Consider the following 19,769-nt stretch of genomic DNA (forward strand, 5'->3'; position numbering starts at 1 on the left):
AGTTCTCTGAGAAGCAACTCATAATAATCTCACTTAATATCCTCATTTTTAGATGAAGAAAGTGTGGCCCTGAGTACCTAATATGATTTCATTATATGATTTTAACTTTCTGTAGTGTTCAAAGACAAATATACTTAGGAAATATTTTGTATTACTTTCCCATTTTGCACTATCTATTTCATTTTAGATGGTAATTAAGTGGCTTGTGGATTATATTATCTTATTATTTTCCCAGGGATAAAAATTAACAGGTCATAAATCTATCTTCATCTATCTTCCAATGATGTCAAAGTATGGAAATAACAGGTATATAACATTTTAAATGAGCTGTTAAGTATTCCAAAGGTTAACACATTACTCTTGTTATCTTTAGAAAGTTTTAATAATTTACCTAATGGTTATGTCATTCTGTGTGATAAGATAGTGCCACACTCTTTGTAGCCTAAATAATCCAGTCATGAAAACAGTAATGAGGACCTCATGCTATGATTAGTATGACCTACGATCACAGTAAATGGAAAGAATCAGTGTTGTAGCCTTTATCACAAACATAACAAAGAGACTTTGTGTGCATTTGACTTCTTTCCTTCCCCATGAATAAGTATATTCCATGAGATAATCACAAGTTTTTAAAAGAGATACAAAAGACCCAGAGCAGGATGTTATCTTACATGTGTTATAAAACTAAGATGCCCTGAAAGGCCCTTGAGAACAGTTCCAAACCTGGAATATTAAGCATTATTTTATTCAAATTAAGGTTTTCAGGTTCTCAATCCCACAGTTAAACATGTTAATAATTGGCAAGACATTTTTTTAGGCCTAAGAAGTCATTTTTGGATCCTTATTTACTCTAGAAAATTATATAATAAACCAAATCCCCAAATAAACCAGGCAACTGTCCAGCTGGATCTAACTGAATTACTCTGAGGTCATCCAGATCTTTCTAGGAAAGATAATTTTCATATTTAAAGAACTATATTTTGAAGAAATTATAAAATATTACTGAGAAGTATAAAATAAGACTTGGGCAACTGTGGAGCTATGTGATGTTCCTGGATGGAAAGATAATATTGTAAAAACATCAATCTAGAAAAATTATTTTAAAAGTTTCTTGCAATTCTGATCAAAATGCCAATGGAGTTTTTAAGAGAAACTGGGGGGAAAAAAAATGATGTTAGAATTAATTCAGAATAATCCACAAGAAAGAAAAGACATTTTCATAACAACTAGAGTTATCATGAATGGGAGAACTTATCCTGTAAGGTAGTAAAGCATATCGCTATTAATATATAGTTATTAAAGCCTTGACACCAAAAATGCACCAAAATAGACCAATAACAGCTCCTGATATATAGATAATCAGCAAATAATAAATTAGCATTGTAAATCAATGAGAAAGAGAGATAGTCAATGAATGGTGTTGCAGAAATTTACTAGATATGTGTCAAAATGAAAAATTGGATTTTTACCTTACCCAAAGTATCTATGCAGGCCTATATCTGGAGTTTTAAAAAAATCTTTATTTATTTATTTGGTTGCACTGGGTCTTATTTGCAGCAGGCAGGCTCCTTAGTTGTGGTATGTGTGTGGGATCTAGTTCCCTGACAGGGATGAAACTCAGGTCCCATGCATTGAGAGCATGGAGTCTTATCCACTGCACCACCAGGGAAGTCCTACGGATCCAGATTTTTGAAGGACTTAAGCTATCACAATTGTGTGTCCTCTTTAACAAGAAGAATACAATATTACAAATACAAAATTAGTCATGAAAGGGAATATTAATTTAGGATGAGAAAAATCACAACAAAATACAAACTTCATAAAAACGAATAGATCCCTCAAATATGAAATCTGAAAAAAAATTAATTAAAAAATTGTCTGACACTTCTACTTCTCCCTATATCTGTTCTGGCTGCATGCTCTTTGATTACTTTTTCATAAAAACAGCCATTTTATTTTTTTATTATTGATAATTCAAAGAAATTTCTTCAGAGTCTCAACTCATTTTTGATAATGTCGTGTAAATGTTTAGGATTATTGTCAACTTTGGGAAAATCTCTATCAAGTTTCTTTCATATATGAGCTGTTAGATTTGGAGAATTTTCACAGATTCATTTCTGGGTTCCTACATTTCAAATCTTGGTGCTCCCTCACTAACCACACACTTTCAGTGGTAAGCACCAGAAAACATATTCATATTGGATTAGAAATTCTACCCATACATCTTAGTATCAAAACACCAGGAGGTTGGCACAAGTAGAAAAAATTGTTGGAAATCATTCCTCCACTAGCAGGGCTAGCTATACATGAAAGTGGTGGTGAACCATATAAAAATATCCCACAAACCCAGATTCTAGATATCCTATTAGCTGGATCCCAACATGCCTGCAGCTACTACAATGCAATGTGTCATAAGGGAAAGTATAATAGAGGAAATGTACAATAGAGGGGAAGAGTGAAAAAGGGAAATTGGAATAGAATGAAATCATGGTCTTACATGAGTATTGTTCAAATATTTTACTTTTGCAAATCTTTCAAGAATGTAAAACCATGTAAACACAATTCTAAAGGTGTTTTCTTGGCTTTATGGTAAATCTACCTCTGATTATCCTCACCTGAAATTTAGGAAACTGAAGCTGGGAAGGGAAAGCAACTTGTCCATAATCACATAGCTTGTAAACTGCTAGCTGAGCTTAGAAGTCAAGGTTGAATGATTCCAAAGATAGTACTTTAAAACCACAAGCTATATTTCTAATAAGAGAGAAAAAGTTAATATATCCTTAATATATGAAAAAGATAATTTAAATCAGTATGAGATCACTGTATTCCAATAGAAACATGGACAATTTACCAAACAGTAAAAAATGGTTAATTATCATTAAAAATTGCTCAACTTTAAAATAGATACATATTTTTTCACATTTGAAAACAATTTTAAATGATAATATACAGCATTGATGAAATAAGATGAGCACATACATTGCTCCTGAGAAAATGAATTTGTACGAGTTTCAGAAAATTAATTTGTTGATTTGATAATGTGTATCAATAGCTTTAAAATTACTCATCACATCATGCAGTCATTCCACTTCCAGGAAAATAATCTGAATTAAATACAAAGTTTTATACAGAAAGACATTGCAATATTTATAAAGGGGAAAAAGAAAAAATATAAAGGAAACAGTTAGGTGAATTATGGGATTATCATGTAGAAAATGAAATACAGTGTGTGCCATTACATTATAGTTATGATATTTCCATAATACACAGAAATACTTATGGACTGCCAAGTGAAAGAAGGTATTTTATGTATGATACACAACACAATCTCAACCACATAAAGCACACATGCAAACACACACACACACTTATATAGACATTAAGCAGAGATATAGAGCTACTTATACAGGTATATATAGGAGCTATAATTTCAGAAGTGACATTATACCATTGTAACTTAAATTGAAAATGCAATTTTAAAAATAATTGCTTTGTTTAATCTACAAAACAGAACATTTAGTACCTATTTCTCTACTTCTTGTAGGCAAGTTTAAGAATTGATGAGGGTGTGTCTATAATGAGGCTCTGAAAGCATAGATTTTTATCAAAGCATTCAATTTAGTGCAATTCAGAACAGGCGTCTGATGGCCTTCAACTCCATGTTCACCTCCCCCACTGCCTTAAAGTCTGCACAGCTGTAGTTGTCTGCCTGGTGGTTTCCCAGAGGTGGCTGTGTTTCATTGTAAGGTTGTGTTGGTGAAGCCCCTGGGCTCTTATGTGAGGAAAGACACTATATAAATGCAAAATAGTCTATTTTATTCATGCTGTCATATAAATAGACATCTACTTTATGTTAGCAGTTTTTCAAGGAAACTGGCTACTCTTAGTATGAGGCTCCTCATCCTCATTCTCAGGGCCTCCATAATCTATTAGGCAAAATTATTTTCCGCCCCAGGACAACAGGTGCCTTCCCATGTACAGAACAGTCGTTAGAAATGTCACCTTGAGCCAATACTTGTCCACACGGAGGACTAGATGATTATCTAGATGGCTCAGGCAAGAGCTGCTTTAAGCTGAGTCTCATTCTGGCTGGAGTCACAAACATCAGGCTGCAAGGACCCAGTGAGGTCACTCTTTTCTACTGGTCTCAGAAGTTGCCCCCTTTCACAGCATCTCCAACATGGGGACATAGGGATTAAGACAGGCTCTGCAGTCAGACTGACATAAGTTTAAATCCTGGTTGTGCTATTGAGAGCTCTGTGTCTTTGAGTCTCATTCTTCGTTTTTAAAATTAATGCACGCACCCATTAGGGGTGTCATACGATGATTAAATGAGGCACGAGAAAAAATCATTGGACACAATGCCAGGCACGTGGTAGTTCAATACATGTTATCTATTAGAGTCAGTGGTGCTGCTTCCCTCATTCAGTACCAACCTGAGAAATGTGTTTAACACACTATGCTATGGGCAGGGAGTGGAGGATAGCTGGAGAACAGGAGTTATAAGGCCTTGTATCTGACTTTTAAAGAATTTACAAGCTCTAAACATAGAAAGCTTAGAACCAGAAGTGACCTCAGTAACTTATCTGTCCCACTCCCTTCATTTTTCAAATAAGGAAAGCTTATTAAAACAAGCTAGTGTGACTTCCCAGTTTTTGTCTGACATGCTGTGTGCCTCAAAATAAATCAAATACACTTGACACATTAATTTAGTTCAGAGATCCTTTGAGTTATAGGCCCCTCTTTTCTCTTTTTCTTCCTCCCCCTTTAAAATACTAACCTAAATTTGCTCTATGGTGGGACACAAACTCTTCGTATTGTGCTACATTTTGACCACCACCCACCATCACAGCATAATCCTGTCTGTTATCTTGATCAAACTTGTATTGCTCCTTTAGCATGGATGCTCCAGAAAGCTACTCCTTTTCTTGAAGTGTTTAGTAGAACTATACATTTTTGTCTCACCTCACTTTTTAAAATTTTGAAACCCTTACAAATGAATGTGTAAAAGAATGAAGTCTTGCTCTTTGCAACAACACGGATGGACTTGGAGGGTATTATGCTAAGTGAAATAAGGCAGACAGAGAAAGAAAAATACTGTATGATGTCACCTATATGTGGAATCTAAAAAATAAAACTAGTGAATATAACAAAGAAGAAACAGATTCACAGATATAGAGAACAAACTAGTGGTTACCAATGGGGAGAGGGAAGAGGGGAGGGGAAATATAGGGGTGGGGGCTAAGAGGTATAAACTATTAGGTATAAAATAAATAAGCTACAGAGATATATTGTACAACACAGGGAATATAGCCAATGTTTTATAATAAGTATAAATGAAGTATAACCTTTAAAAATTATGAATCTCGGGCTTCCCTGGTGGCGCAGTGGTTGAGAGTCCGCCTGCCGATGCAGGGGACACGGGTTCGTGCCCCGGTCTGGGAAGATCCCACATGCCGCGGAGCGGCTGGGCCCGTGAGCCATGGCCGCTGAGCCTGCGCGTCCGGAGCCTGTGCTCCGCAACGGGAGAGCCACAACAGTGAGAGGCCCGCATACCGCAAAAAAAAAAAAAAAAATTATGAATCTCTATGTTGGACACCTAAAACTTTTATAACAATTGTACATCAACTATACCTCAATAAAAAAACTAATTATAAAAAAATGAATGACTGTACATTTAGAAAAGAGAGCTTAAATATAAGTGACAAGGAGCAAAATGGCTCCTCTACATCATTTCCATTGCACTTTGCCATGATGCTGATTCCAACCCTCTCACTACATGAAATTGAAATTAGGCATTGATATCCCTGCCTGCTCTCCCAAGAAATTCCTTAATTCTGTGGATCTATAATTGATTGAAACTCTCAGAGAAAGAAATTGTATCAATTCTGTAGAAGGGGAAAAAAATGCCTCTCCTTCATGTTACCACCTCTTCCTTATTCTACCTCCCTTTAAAAAATGAAGAGTTAATAATATGAGTGGACAGAGTGTAGTACATTCTTTGGTCCAGGTATTTCTAGTAGTATCCTCTTGTCTCTAGTACAGGCATCTTAATTTTTCTGTGCCATGTACCCCTCTGGCAGTCTGGGGAATCCTCTAAACCCCTTCTCAGAATAATGCTTTTAAATACAAAACCAAAATGGGTAAATTTCAAAGGAAAATTGTTTTATTGAGATAGTTATCAAATTAAGGAAAAATTGTGCTATAAGACCATATATGTCTTTATTAACACATTAAATAACAAGATCTAGTGCAGATATAATAACCACCATAATCTCAAGGTAGCGATGAGCACAAGTGTTATTTGTAGACACCTGCAACAACTGTGATGTGGTATAAAACTATCTGTGATTTCTATTGAAGATGGCCATAAATTCTGCTAATCATATTGTGATTTCTTTCCTACATTTATAATAGAAGGAAATGCTAACTTCTGGTTAGAAGTTAGTGAAAATGAAAATATAATAGTTGCCTATTTATATTCAGGGACCCTGTGAATTCTATTAGAGAACTCCTTAGCCTCGCAGCCTAAAACTCAAGCTGTGATTCCTGACAGAGATATAAGTAGGCCTAGCTCAGCTAGCCATCCTGTCCTGCACCTCCTCTTCCTCTTCCTAAAACAATACTCAGGTGTACAGTTGCTCTTGGGGACTAGGCATTTCTTTTCTCCATGTCTTGTTTCAAGAACATAGGTGAGGAGAAAGCAAATGGAATTTTCCAGTTAGAATACGTTTTCTATGGTACCAAGTCCTCTCTTCTCCTACCCAGTCTTCATCACAGATTTTTTTTTTTTTTTTTAGGTTTTAAAAATTTTGTCTCTCTCTTTTTTTTTTTTTTTTTTTGACACGCGGGATCTTTCATTGGGGCGGTGCAAGATCCCTTTGTTGCAGCGCTCGGGGCTCTCTCTAGTTGTGATGGGCGGGCTTCTCTCTAGTTGTGGCGTGTGGGTTTTATCTCTCTAGTAGAGGCAAGCGAGCTCAATAGTTGCGGCGCACATGCTTAGTTGCCCCAGGGCATGTAGGATCTTAGTTCCCCAGCCAGGGATCGAACCAGTGTCCCCTGCATTGGAAGGCGGATTCTTTACCACTGGGCCACCAGGGAAGTCCCCACCACAGATATTTTCTGATTTCCTCTCTCTCTCCCTCTCTCCTCACTCCGTGTATTTCAAGACACCAAGCCTAAGTGGACCTTGAATGAAGATAACTCCTCTGAGAGACTAGTAATACTATTTCACTTCTTTATGATGAGGGAGAGTTATCTAAAAAATACTCAGTTTTTCTGCCTTCTTGTATTTCTCCTCTTCTTTGTTTTCATATTTTCCCAACAGAAAATATAGTCTTCATCTCACCTAGATTTAGTCTCTCAAACCATCTATGCAACACACACACACACACACACACACACACACACACACCCCTCCTCCTCCTCTGTAGATAGCTATAGATATTTATACATATATATGTAGATACAAACATAAACACAAATACAGATATAAATATATTCATATCTTTTATCCTTTAAAATTTAGAGATGGCCCCAGACTTTTTCCTATAAAAGATAACCTTATTGTAATGAAAGTTCCATGAGGGTTAGCGACTTTGTCTTGTTCACTCTTGCTTCCATAACAATTAGAACAGTGCATGGCACTGGTTGAATATTTATTGAGTGAATGCTCAAGTATGTTAGCTGAAAGGAACTCTGTAAATAAAGTGGGCTTATGCATTTTTTTTTGGTTTTATCTGAAATCAGTGATAAGAGAGAAAGCTGAGTGCCCCAGAAGTATTTTTCATAAAATTAAAACCAAACCTTAAGTTTTCACCTTAGGAAAATACATACATAAATACATACATACGCACTTAATAATAACACAACTATTCTGTCCTAAAATAGCAAAAGCTTTTATTTTTAAATCAAAATAAAAGGCTCTGATTGCTAATGATGATCTAGAAGACATGAAATAAGAGATATAAAGGGTGAGTAAAACTATCTATACATGCCAGCACTGAGGAAAAATGAAGCAGAATAAGTGAATACTATTACTGAACTCTAGAAATACCAGTAGCATGGCTGTACTGCCATGGGTAATCAATACATATGTGTTGAATAAATAAATTATGAGCTAACAATTCGACACCAGGTAACTTCGTACTCACCTTACCTTCCAACACTGCACAGAGATGCTAGACCTGTACCAATGGAATAATAGAAACCAAAAGGTGAATATTTAGTTGGGGGAGGATTACAGAGAACAGGGAAGGAATTAGTGACCATACAATATGACTTCTGGTCAACCACAAAAAGCTGAGTGTTGAGAGCAGTAATTCAGATTCTGATGTAATGAAACAGGAAAAGATGGACTGGAGGGAGTAGTCCATGAGGAGTTTACAGAAACCCAGTCCATGTACGTTGCCTAATGGCAGCATTCAAAGCATAGCATCCCTTAACCCACTAGATGGTAATTGAGATACTACTTTGTATAATTCATTCCCTAAAACAAGATTTGTCAAGCACACCTGGAAAATGCTCACACAGCTTGCCCTTGGAATGTTTCCAGTGACAGAGATCACATCACTCTTTAAAGCAGGCAGCTCAATTATTAACAGACATAATTATTAGAAGCTTCATCTTTATAAGACTTGAAATTTACCACCTTATAATTCTACCCAACACTGAGCACAATGCCTGGTACATAGAAACCACTCAAAGATTTCTTTTGCTGAGTTAATATTCTCTTTTTTTGTTGCCTGGGATGGAGAGGGGCATGGTGGAAATCTCTGCTCACTTCCAGATGATAGACTATTTGTTGTTTTTCCTGAAAGTATAGGATAATTGGGAGTAGTGCCCCAGTGGACAGGAGCTCAACACCTCATGACCACAAGTGCATTGATTTATTCACGTGTGTGTGTGTGTGTGTGTGTGTGTGTGTGTGTGTGTGTATATATATATATATATCTTCGATCTTTAAAAAAAAAACCTCTTGGTACTCAGAGGTGGGGAAAGAAGATATAAGAAATCATACAACTCTTCAAGTATTAAAATTGACTTCCAGGATACCTCTCTCAAAATGTTCCTTTCTCCAAATTTCCCAACTCATCATTTGCCTAAGCTTCTGCCTTTATGGCTGATGAACAGGTTCATCAATTTTAGCCTTGTAAAGGACAGTGCTCCAAACTAGACCCAGACATTCAAGTGTGGCATGACTTGTCATTGTATCAATACAATGAAACCGTCTTAACATTTGATTGGGACATGGACTTTCATTTACAAATGTAATGGAAAAAATGTTTCCAACAACTATCACACTTTGAGTTTGCAATTTGAGTAAAAGCAATGAGTTTCTCATTTAACTCTGTCTCTCATAACTTGTTTAGTCAATTTATTTTTGATCCCAAATACAGATATTACCCCGTTAAAAATTTTATTTTGTTGGTTTTCATGCCACAGTTCTACCTGTTGAGAACATCCATATTTTCATTCTTCTTCCATTTTTCCCTCTAGCTCAAAGGACAAGGCATCCTTCCACCCTGATTCTTGTTTCTCTCCTTCTTCCACCAGGATTGCACCTGTCTTCTTCAGTTATCCTTCCTCTCTCTCTTTTAAAATTGATCTTGCCCACTTCTACATTGTTCTCACTGAAGTTAAATTCACCAATAACCACCTAATTTTCAAATCTTATGAATTTTTAAAAGTCTTTATCTTATTTTGTCCTTCCTCAGTATTTGACAGTATTTGATCATCCTTTATTTGTGAAAAATCTCTTTTCCTAACTTTCATTACATTATTTTTTTGTAGTTCCTCTTGACATATTCACAATAATAAGTATCCCTATAGAAAAGAGTGGACATTTCTATTTATGCAAGATTAATTTATGTTCCTAGATGGGGGGACTTCTCCTAATAGATTCTGGATATTCCTTAACAAGCCAAACTTTCAATATATTATCATTTTTGTTGTTATTGACAATGCTGTCTTCTCTTTCAAATGACTGCTAGTATGAAAGAGAGTTTTTTTAAGTGTTAATTTTGTAATCTGCCCCTTTTTGAATTCTCATAAATTCTAATAGTTTTTTTTTCCTTTTGAGACTTCACATAGATAATTTTACCTCTATGCCATAATACTTTTGCTTTCTTCAAGTTTTATACTTTTTATTTCTTTCTCTTGTCTAATTTATTGGCAAGTATATCTAGATTTTGGGACATTGTTTAATTATAGTAAGCATGGTAGGCGCCATTGACTTATGTATGGCTAATTTTAAGGAAAATGTGACTTTTTTTTCATTAAACCTAATGCTGGATTTTAATTAAGATATATAAATGTATAAATGAGAGAGACAAGGAGAAGGAGAGAAAGTTTTTAAATTATTGTCTTCAATATTTAATGAGATATTTCACCAATTGCTTTTGTTTTGTTTTGTTTTCTATGGGTATTGACCATATTTTTTTAGCATCATGTATTTTTATTGTTAGATTTGCTAACATTGAACTAACCTTATGCTCATAGGATTAACCTAACTTGGTCAAGATTACTATTTTAGATATGTCTCTTTTATACATAATATCTTGGGTATTCCTTCTTTATTAATCTCTAGAGCAACTTATTTTTAAAATGCATGTCCTGTTAATATTTATGTATATGACAGATACATTTGGTCTTAATTCTGTCATTGTGTTTTAAAGTCTTAAGCCCTGTTCTTATTTTCTCACAAAGTGGTATATATTTATTGTGATTTGCATGTTTATGAGTTTATTCCAGATAATTTAGAAATTTCTTGTCTCTTTATATAAATTCTAGTAATGATATCTACAACTTGGGATAATGTCCTCAAACCTGTACTTCTTTAATTATAATCTTTAAACATAGAAGACAAGGGATTTGTACACTGACACTCCCATTTCTTACATTTTTTTCCTCCACTCAATTTCATTTCTACTAATGGTTACCTTTATACATTAGAGTAATACACTCAAACAGTGATTATTTGATGTATCTCATTTAACAGTATATGTAGCTCCTCTGCTCCGAAAGATGAGGAAATCTATCCATTTCTACTCTCTTCTGTCCTCATCCCTCACTACTTCAAATTTTGGGATATTTATTTATATTTTTATTTCTACATTATTATTCCCTCAATAGGTTAGCCTTAGCCTGTATTAATTTAGAACAATTTTTACCACCTAACCTATTTTCAAGAGTTGCCTATTGATTTTCCAGGTACCTGAAAAATTTTCAAGTTCATTTTAAAAGGCTCATGATTGCTAATTTCTAGATTTCTTTCATGGTAAAATATCTATTTCTTGCCTTAATTGGAATGAGTTCTGGCTTTTTTATAAATTTCTTAATAAAGCTTTCTTTGTCTCAGAACTCTATAGACAGTATTCTATTGACTTCTAATGATGGATTTGCTGTGGTAAAATATGATGCTAGTCTGATACTTAATAAAAGGCTTGGCTTTTTGAGGAGGAGGGGGTGCATATATCAGTGGATTCTCTCTTGGCCATGGAAGTACAATAACTTTACCAGCTGTGTCTTGGTGTTTTTTTTTTTTTTTTGAATTTTTTTTAAATTTTATTTTTTTATTAGTTTCTGCTTTATAACAAAGTGAATCAGTCATACATACACATCTGTTCCCACATCCCTTCCCTCATGCATCTCCCTCCCTACCACCCTCCCCACCCCACCCCTCCAGGCGGTCACAAAGCACCAAGCTGATCTCCCTGTGCTCTGCGGCTGCTTCCCACTATCTAGCTACCTTACGTTTGGTAGTGTATATATGTCCATGCCTCTCTTTCGCTTTGTCACAGCTTACCCTTCCCCCTCCCCATATCCTCAAGTCCATTCTCAAGTAGGTCTGTGTCTTTATTGCCGTTTTACCCCTAGGTTCCTCATGATATATTTTTTTAATACCATATATATGTGTTAGCATACAGTATTTGTCTTTCTCTTTCTGACTTACTTCACTCTGTAGGACAGACTCTAGGTCTATCCACCTCATTACAAATAGCTCAATTTCGTTTCTTTTTATGGCTGAGTAATATTCCATTGTATATATGTGCCACATCTTCTTTGTCCATTCATCCGATGATGGACACTTAGGTTGTTTCCAGCTCCGGGCTATTGTGAATAGAGCTGCAATGAACATTTTGGTACATGTCTCTTTTTGAATTATGGTTTTCTCAGGGTATATGCCTAGAAGTGGGATTGCTGGGTCGTATGGTAGTTCTATTTTTAGTTTTTTAAGGAACCTCCATACTGTTCTCCATAGTGGCTGTACCAATTCACATTCCCACCAGCAGTGCAAGAGTGTTCCCTTTTCTCCACACCCTCTCCAGCATTTATTGTTTCTAGATTTCTTGATGATGGCCACTCTGACTGGTGTGAGATGATATCTCATTGTAGTTTTGATTTGCATTTCTCTAATGATTAATGATGTTGAGCATTCTTTCATGTGTTTGTTGGCAGTCTGTATATCTTCTTTGGAGAAATGCCTATTTAAGTCTTCTGCCCATTTCTGGATTGGGTTGTTTGTTTTTTTGCTATTGAGCTGCATGAGATGTTCATAAATTTTGGAGATTAATCCTTTGACAGTTGCTTCATTTGCAAATATTTTCTCCCATTCTGAGGGTTGTCTTTTGGTCTTCTTTATGGTTTCCTTTGCTGTGCAAAAGCTTTGAAGTTTCATTAGGTCCCATTTGTTTATCTTTGTTTTTATTTCCATTTCTCTAGGAGGTGGGTCCAAAAGGATCTTGCTGTGATTTATGTCCTAGAGTGTTCTTCCTATGTTTTCCTCTAAGGGTTTGATAGTTTCTGGCCTTACATTTAGATCTTTAATCCATTTTGAGCTTATTTTGTGTATGGTGTTAGGGAATGATCTAATCTCATACTTTTACATGTCCTTGTCCAGTTCTCCCAGCACCACTTATTGAAGAGGCTGTCCTTTCTCCACTGTACATTCCTGCCTCCTTTATCAAAGATAAGGTGACCATATGTGCGTGGGTTTATCTCAGGGCTTTCTATCCTGTTCCATTGATCTATCTTTCGGTTTTTGTGCCAGTACCACACTGTCTTGATTACTGTAGCTTTGTAGTATAGTCTGAAGTCAGGGAGCCTGATTCCTCCAGCTCTGTTTTTCGTTCTCAAGATTGCTTTGGCTATTCGGGGTCTTTTGTTTCTCCAAACAAATTTTGAAATTTTTCATTCTAGTTCTGTGAAAAATGCCAGTGGTAGTTTGATAGGGATTGCATTGAATCTGTAGATTGCTTTGGGTAGTAGAGTCATTTTCACAATATTGATTCTTCCAATCCAGGAGCATGGTATATCTCTCCATCTATTTGTTTCGTCTTTAATTTCGTTCATCAGTGTCTTATAATATTCTGCATACAGGTCTTTTGTCTCCTTAGGTAGGTTTATTCCTAGATATTTTATTCTTTTTGTTGCAATGGTAAATGGGAGTGTTTTCTTCATTTCATTTTCAGATTTTTCATCATTAGTGTACAGGAATGCCAGAGATTTCTGTGCATTAATTTTGTAGCCTGCTACTTTACCAAATTCATTGATTAGCTCTAGTAGTTTTCTGGTAGCATCTTTAGGATACTCTATGTATAGCATCATGTCATCTGCAAACAGTGACAGCTTTACTTCTTCTTTTCCAATTTGGATTCCTTTTATTTCCTTTTCTTCTCTGATTGCTCTGGCTAAAACTTCCAAAACTAGGTTGAATAAGAGTGGTGAGAGTGGGCAGCCTTGTCTTGTTCCTGATCTTAGTGGAAATGCTTTCAGTTTTTCACCATTGAGGACAAAGTTGGCTGTGGGTTTGTCATATATGGCCTTTATTATGTTGAGGAAAGTTCCCTCTATGCCTACTTTCTGCAGGGTTTTTATCATAAATGGGTGTTGAATTTTGTCAAAAGCTTTCTCTGCATCTATTGAGATGATCATATGGTTTTTCTCCTTCAACTTGTTAACATGGTGTATCACATTGATTGATTTGCGTATATTGAAGAATCCTTGCATTCCTGGAATAAACCCCACTTGATCATGGTGTATGATCCTTTTAATGTGCTGTTGGATTCTGTTTGCTAGTATTTTGTTGAGGATTTTTGCATCTATGTTCATCAGTGATATTGACCTGTAGTTTTCTTTCTTTGTGACATCCTTGTCTGGTTTTAGTATCAAGGAGATGGTGGCCTCATAGAATGAGTTTGGGAGTGTTCCTTCCTCTGAAATTGTTTGGAAGAGTTTGAGAAGGATAGGTGTTAGGTCTTCTCTAAATGTTTGATAGAATTCGCCTGTGAAGCCATCTGGTCCTGGGCTTTTGTTTGTTGGAAGATTTTTTATCACAGTTTCAATTTCAGTGCTTGTGATTGGTCTATTCATATTTTCTATTTCTCCCTGATTCAGTCTTGGCAGGTTGTGCATTTCTAAGAATTTCTCCATTTCTTCCAGGTTGTCCATTTTATTGTCATAAAGTTGCTTGTAGTAATCTCTCATGATCTTTTGTATTTCTGCAGTGTCAGTTACTTCTCCTTTTTTATTTCTAATTCTATTGATTTGAGTCTTCTCCCTTTTTTTCTTGATGAGTCTGGCTAACGGTTTGTCTATTTTGTTTATCTTCTCAAAGAACCAGCTTTTAGTTTGGTTGATCTTTGCTATCGTTTCCTTCATTTCTTTTTCATTTATTTCTGATCTGATCTTTATGATTTCTTTCCTTCTGCTAGCTTTGGGGGTTCTTTGTTCTTCTTTCTCTAATTGCTTTAGGTGCAGTGTCAGGTTGTTTGCTCGAGATGTTTCCTGTTTCTTAAGGTGGGATTGTATTGCTATAAACTTCCCCCTTAGAACTGCTTTTGCTGCGTCCCATAGGTTTTGGGTCGTCGTGTCTCCATTGTCATTTGTTTCTAGGTATTTTTTAATTTCCTCTTTGATTTCTTCAGTGATCACTTCGTTATTGAGTAGTTTATTGTTTAGCCTCCATGTGTTTGTGTTTATTACAGATCTTTTCCTGTAATTGATGTCTAGTCTCATAGCATTGTGGTCGGAAAAAATACTTGATACAATTTCAATTTTCTTAAATTTACCAAGGCTTGATTTGTGACCCAAGATATGATCTATCCTGGAGAATGTTCCATGAGCACTTGAGAAAAATGTGTATTCTGTTCTTTTTGGATGGAATGTCCTCTAAATATCAATTAAGTCCATCTTGTTTAATGTATCATTTAAAGCTTGTGTTTCCTTATTTATTTTCATTTTGGATGATCTGTCCATTGGTGAAAGTGGGGTGTTAAAGTCCCCTACTATGAGTGTGTTACTGTCAATTTACCCTTTTATGACTGTTAGTATTTGCCTTATGTATTGAGGTGCTCCTATGTTGGATGCATAAATATTTACAATTGTTATATCTTCTTCTTGGATCGATCCCTTGATCATTATGTAGTGTCCTTCTTTGTCTCTTCTAATAGTCTTTAATTTAAAGTCTATTTTGTCTGATATGAGAATTGCTACTCCAGCTTTCTTTTGATTTCCATTTGTATGGAATAACTTTTTCCATCCCCTTACTTTCAATCTGTATGTGTCTCTAGGTCTGAAGTGGGTCTCTTGTAGACAGCATATATATGGATCTTGTTTTTGTATCCATTCAGCCAATCTGTGTCTTTTGGTGGGAGCATTTAGTCCATTTACATTTAAGGTAATTATTGATATGTATGTTCCTATTCCCATTTCCTTAATTGCTTTGGGTGTGTTATTGTAGGTACATTCCTTCTGTTGTGTTTCTTGCCTAGAGAAGTTCCTTTAGCATTTGTTGTAAAGCTGGTTTGGTGGTGCTGAACTCTCTCAGCTTTTGCTTGTCTGTAAACGTTTTAATTTCTCCATCAAATCTGAATGAGATCCTTGCTGGGTAGAGTAATCTTGGTTGCAGGTTTCTCTCCTTCATCACTTTAATTATGTCCTGCCACTCCCTTCTGGCTTGTAGAGTTTCTGCTGAGAGATCAGCTGTTAACCTGATGGGGATTCCCTTGTGTGTTATTTGTTGTTTTTCCCTTGCTGCTTTTAATATGATTTCTTTGTGTTTAATTTTTGACAGTTTGATTAATATGTGTCTTGGCGTATTTCTCCTTGGATTTATTCTGTATGGGACTCTCTGTGCCTCCTGGACTTGATTAACTATTTCCTTTCCCATATTAGGGAAGTTTTCAACTATAATCTCTTCAAATATTTTCTCAGTCCCTTTCTTTTTCTCTTCTTCTTCTGGAACCCCTATAATTCGAATGTTGGTGCGTTTAATGTTGTCCCAGAGGTCTCTGAGACTGTCCTCTGTTCTTTTCATTCTTTTTTCTTTATTTTGCTCTGCAGCAGTTATTTCCACTATTTTATCTTCCACCTCTCTTATCCGTTCTACTGCCTCAGTTATTCTGCTATTGATCCCATCTAGAGTATTTTTCATTTCATTTATTGTGTTTTTAATTGTTGCTTGATTCATCTTTATTTCTTCTAGGTCCTTGTTAACTGTTTCTTGCATTTTGTCTATTCTATTTCCAAGATTTTGGATCTTGGAAATAGAACCTTGGATCATCTTTTCTATCATTATTCTGAATTCTTTTTCAGGTAGACTGCCTATTACGTCTTCACTTGTTAGGTCTGGTAGGTTTTTATCTTGCTCCGTCACCTGCTGTGTGTTTTTCTGTCTTCTCATTTTGCTTATGTTACTGTGTTTGGGGTCTCCTTTTAGCAGGCTGCAGATTCGTAGTTCCCGTTGTTTTTGGTGTCTGTCCCCAGTGGCTAAGTTTGTTTCAGTAGTTTGTGTAGGCTTCCTGGTGGGGGGGACTAGTGCCTGTGTTCTGGTGGTTGAGGCTCGATCTTGTCTTTCTGGTGGACAGGTCCACATCTGGTGGTGTGTTTTGGGGTGCCTGTGGCCTTATTATGTTTTTAGGCAGTCTCTCTGTTAATGGGTGGGGTTGTGTTTCTGCTTGCTAGTTGCTTGGCATAGGGTGACCAGCACTGTAGTTTGGTGGTCGTTGACTGAAGCTGGGTGCTGGTGTTCAGATGGAGATCTCTGGGAGATTTTCGCCGCTTGATATTATGTGGAGCTGGGAGGTCTTTTGTGGACCCGTGTCCTGAAGTTGGCTCTCCCACTTCAGAGGCACAGCACTGACTCCTGGCTGCAGCACCAAGAGCCTTTCATCTACCCAACTCAGAATAAAAGGGAGAAAAAGTAGAAAGAAAGAATTAGTAGAAGAAAGAAAGAGAGAGAGAAAGAAAGGAAGAAAGGAAGGAAGATAAAAGGAGGGAGGGAGGGAGGAAGGATGGAAAGAAAGAAAGGAGGGAGGGAGGGAGGAATGAAAGAAAAAGGAAGAGTGAATGGAAGAAGGGAGGGAGGGAGGGAGGAAGGAAAGAAAGAAAGAAAGAAAGAAAGACAGGAGGGAGGGAGAGAGGAAGGAAAGAAAAAGAAAGTGAAAGGAAGAAGGGTGGGAGGGAGGGAGGAAGGAAAGAAAGACAGGAGGGAGGGAGGGAGGGAGGAAGGAAAGAAAAAGAAAGAGTGAAAGGAAGAAGGGAGGGAGGGAGGGAGTAAGGAAAGAAAGAGAGAAAGAAGGAAAGGAGGGGCGGAGGGAGGGAGGGAGGAAGGGAAGGTAGGAAAAAAAGAAAGAGCAGGTAAAGTAAAATAGAATAAAGTATGAAATATAGTAGCGTTATTAAAATTAAAAAGTAATTATTGGGAAAAAAACGGACAGATAGAACCCTGGGACATATGGTGGAAGCAAAGCTATACAGAGAGAATCTTACACAGAAGAATACACATACACATTCACAAAAAGAGAGCAGGGGGAAAAATCAAAAATCTTGCTCTCCAAGTCCACCTCCTCAATTTGGGATAATTCGTTGTAAAAAGAGGAAAAGGGCGAGAAGTCTGAAATCTTGCTCTCTAAGTCCACCTCCTTAATTTGGGATAATTCGTTGTAAAAAGAGGAAAAGGGGGGGGGGGGAAGTCTTAAATCTTGTCCTCAAAGTCCACTTCCTCAATTTGGGATGATTCGCTGTCCATTCATGCACTCCACAGACGCAGGGCACATCAAGTGGACCGTGGAGCTTTAATCCGCTGCCTCCGAGGCTGCACAGAGAGATTTCCCTGTCTCTTCTCTGCTCTCACAGCTCCCGGGTCTCAGCCTTGGACCTGGCCCCGCCTCTGCGCGTAGGTCGCCGGAGGGCGTCCGTTCTTCGCTCAGACAGGACGGGTTTAAAGGAGCCGCTGATTCGGGGGCTCTGGCTCACTCAGGCAGAGGGGAGGGAGGGGCACGCAGTGTGGGGCGGGCCTGCGGCGGCAGAGGCCGGCGTGACGTTGCACCAGACCGAGGCGCTCCGTGCGCTTTCCCGGGAAAGCCATCCCCGGGTCCCGGGACCCCGGCAGTGGCGGGCTGCACAGGCCCCCCGGAAGGCGGGGCGGACAGTGACCCGCGCTCGCACACAGTCCCCGCGGCGGCGGCAGCAGCAGCCCCAGCGTCCCACGCCCGTCTCCGGGGTCCGCGCCTTTAGCCGCGGCTCGCGCCCGTCTCCGGCGCTTCCCCAAGCAGCCCTCTTAATGCCCTCTCCTCGCGCACCAGGAAACAAAAGGGAAGAAAAAGTCTCTTGCCTCTTCGGCAGCTCCAGACGCTTTCCCCGGACTCCCTCCGGGCTAGCCGTGGTGCACTAACCCCTTCAGGCTCTCTTCCTGCCGCCAGCCCCAGTCCTCTCCCTCCGCTCCGACTGAAAGCCGATACCCGAGCCTCAGCTCCCAGCCCCGCCCGCCCCGGCGGCCGAGCAGACAAGCCTCTCGGGCTGGTGTGTGCCTGAGGGCACCGATCCTCTGTGCCAAAATCTCTCCGCTTTGCCCTCCACACCCCTGTTGCTGTGCTCTCCTCCGCTACTCCGAAGCTTTCCCCCTCCGCCACCTGCAGTCTCCGCCCGCGAAGGGGCTTGTAGTGTGTAGAAACCTTCCCTCCTTCACGGCTCCCTCCCACTGGTGCAGGTCCCGTCCATATCCTATTGTCTCTGTTTATTCTTTTTTCTTTTGACCTACCCAGGTATGTGGGGAGTTTCTTGCCTTTTGGGGGGGTCTGAGGTCTTCTGTCAGCGTTCAGTAGGTGTTCTGTTGGAGTTGTTCCACGTGTAGATGAATTTCTGATGTATCTGTGGGGAGGAAGGTGATCTCCGCGTCTTACTCTTCCGCCATCTTCCTCCGGGCCCCCCCCCCCCTTGATTTCTTTAGTCTTGAAGTCTACCAAGCTTGAAATCTAATTCTGCTCTCTCCAAATTATTTTTCTATTCTCTTGTGTATGTTCCTATTCAATCCTATTTTCTTAATCTGGCCCAAACCAGCTTTATCTCACACTCATATTTTTTTTAACGTGGTTTTAATTTGTTCTTCTGATCTTATTCTCTCCTCCAGTATGTACTATGTACTTTAGTTTGCCAGACTGCACTTTTTAAAATAAGGCAAAGCCATGGAAGCAAAGTAAGCATGGGATTCTTTCCCCCCAAGCCCTTGTTTCCTCCTCGCTCCTTCCTCTTTCTTCCCTCCCTGTTGGCTTCTCTCTGTTCTTCTTTCCATTCTTTCTTCCTTTCATTCTCTTTCTCTCTGCCCTCCACATTCTACTTTATTTCCTCTTTTCTCCCCTTTGTCTGTCTTCTATTTATTATTTTAATGAATTATTTATCAGGTATCATATGAAAATGTCTTTTCATTCTCATCACTTGTGGATGAGGGGGATATAAAGGTGAGAAAAATTTTAAATGTTCTTCAAGGG

This window comes from Hyperoodon ampullatus, assembly GCF_949752795.1.
Source record: "Hyperoodon ampullatus genome assembly, chromosome: 2".
Lineage (NCBI taxonomy): Eukaryota > Metazoa > Chordata > Mammalia > Artiodactyla > Ziphiidae > Hyperoodon > Hyperoodon ampullatus.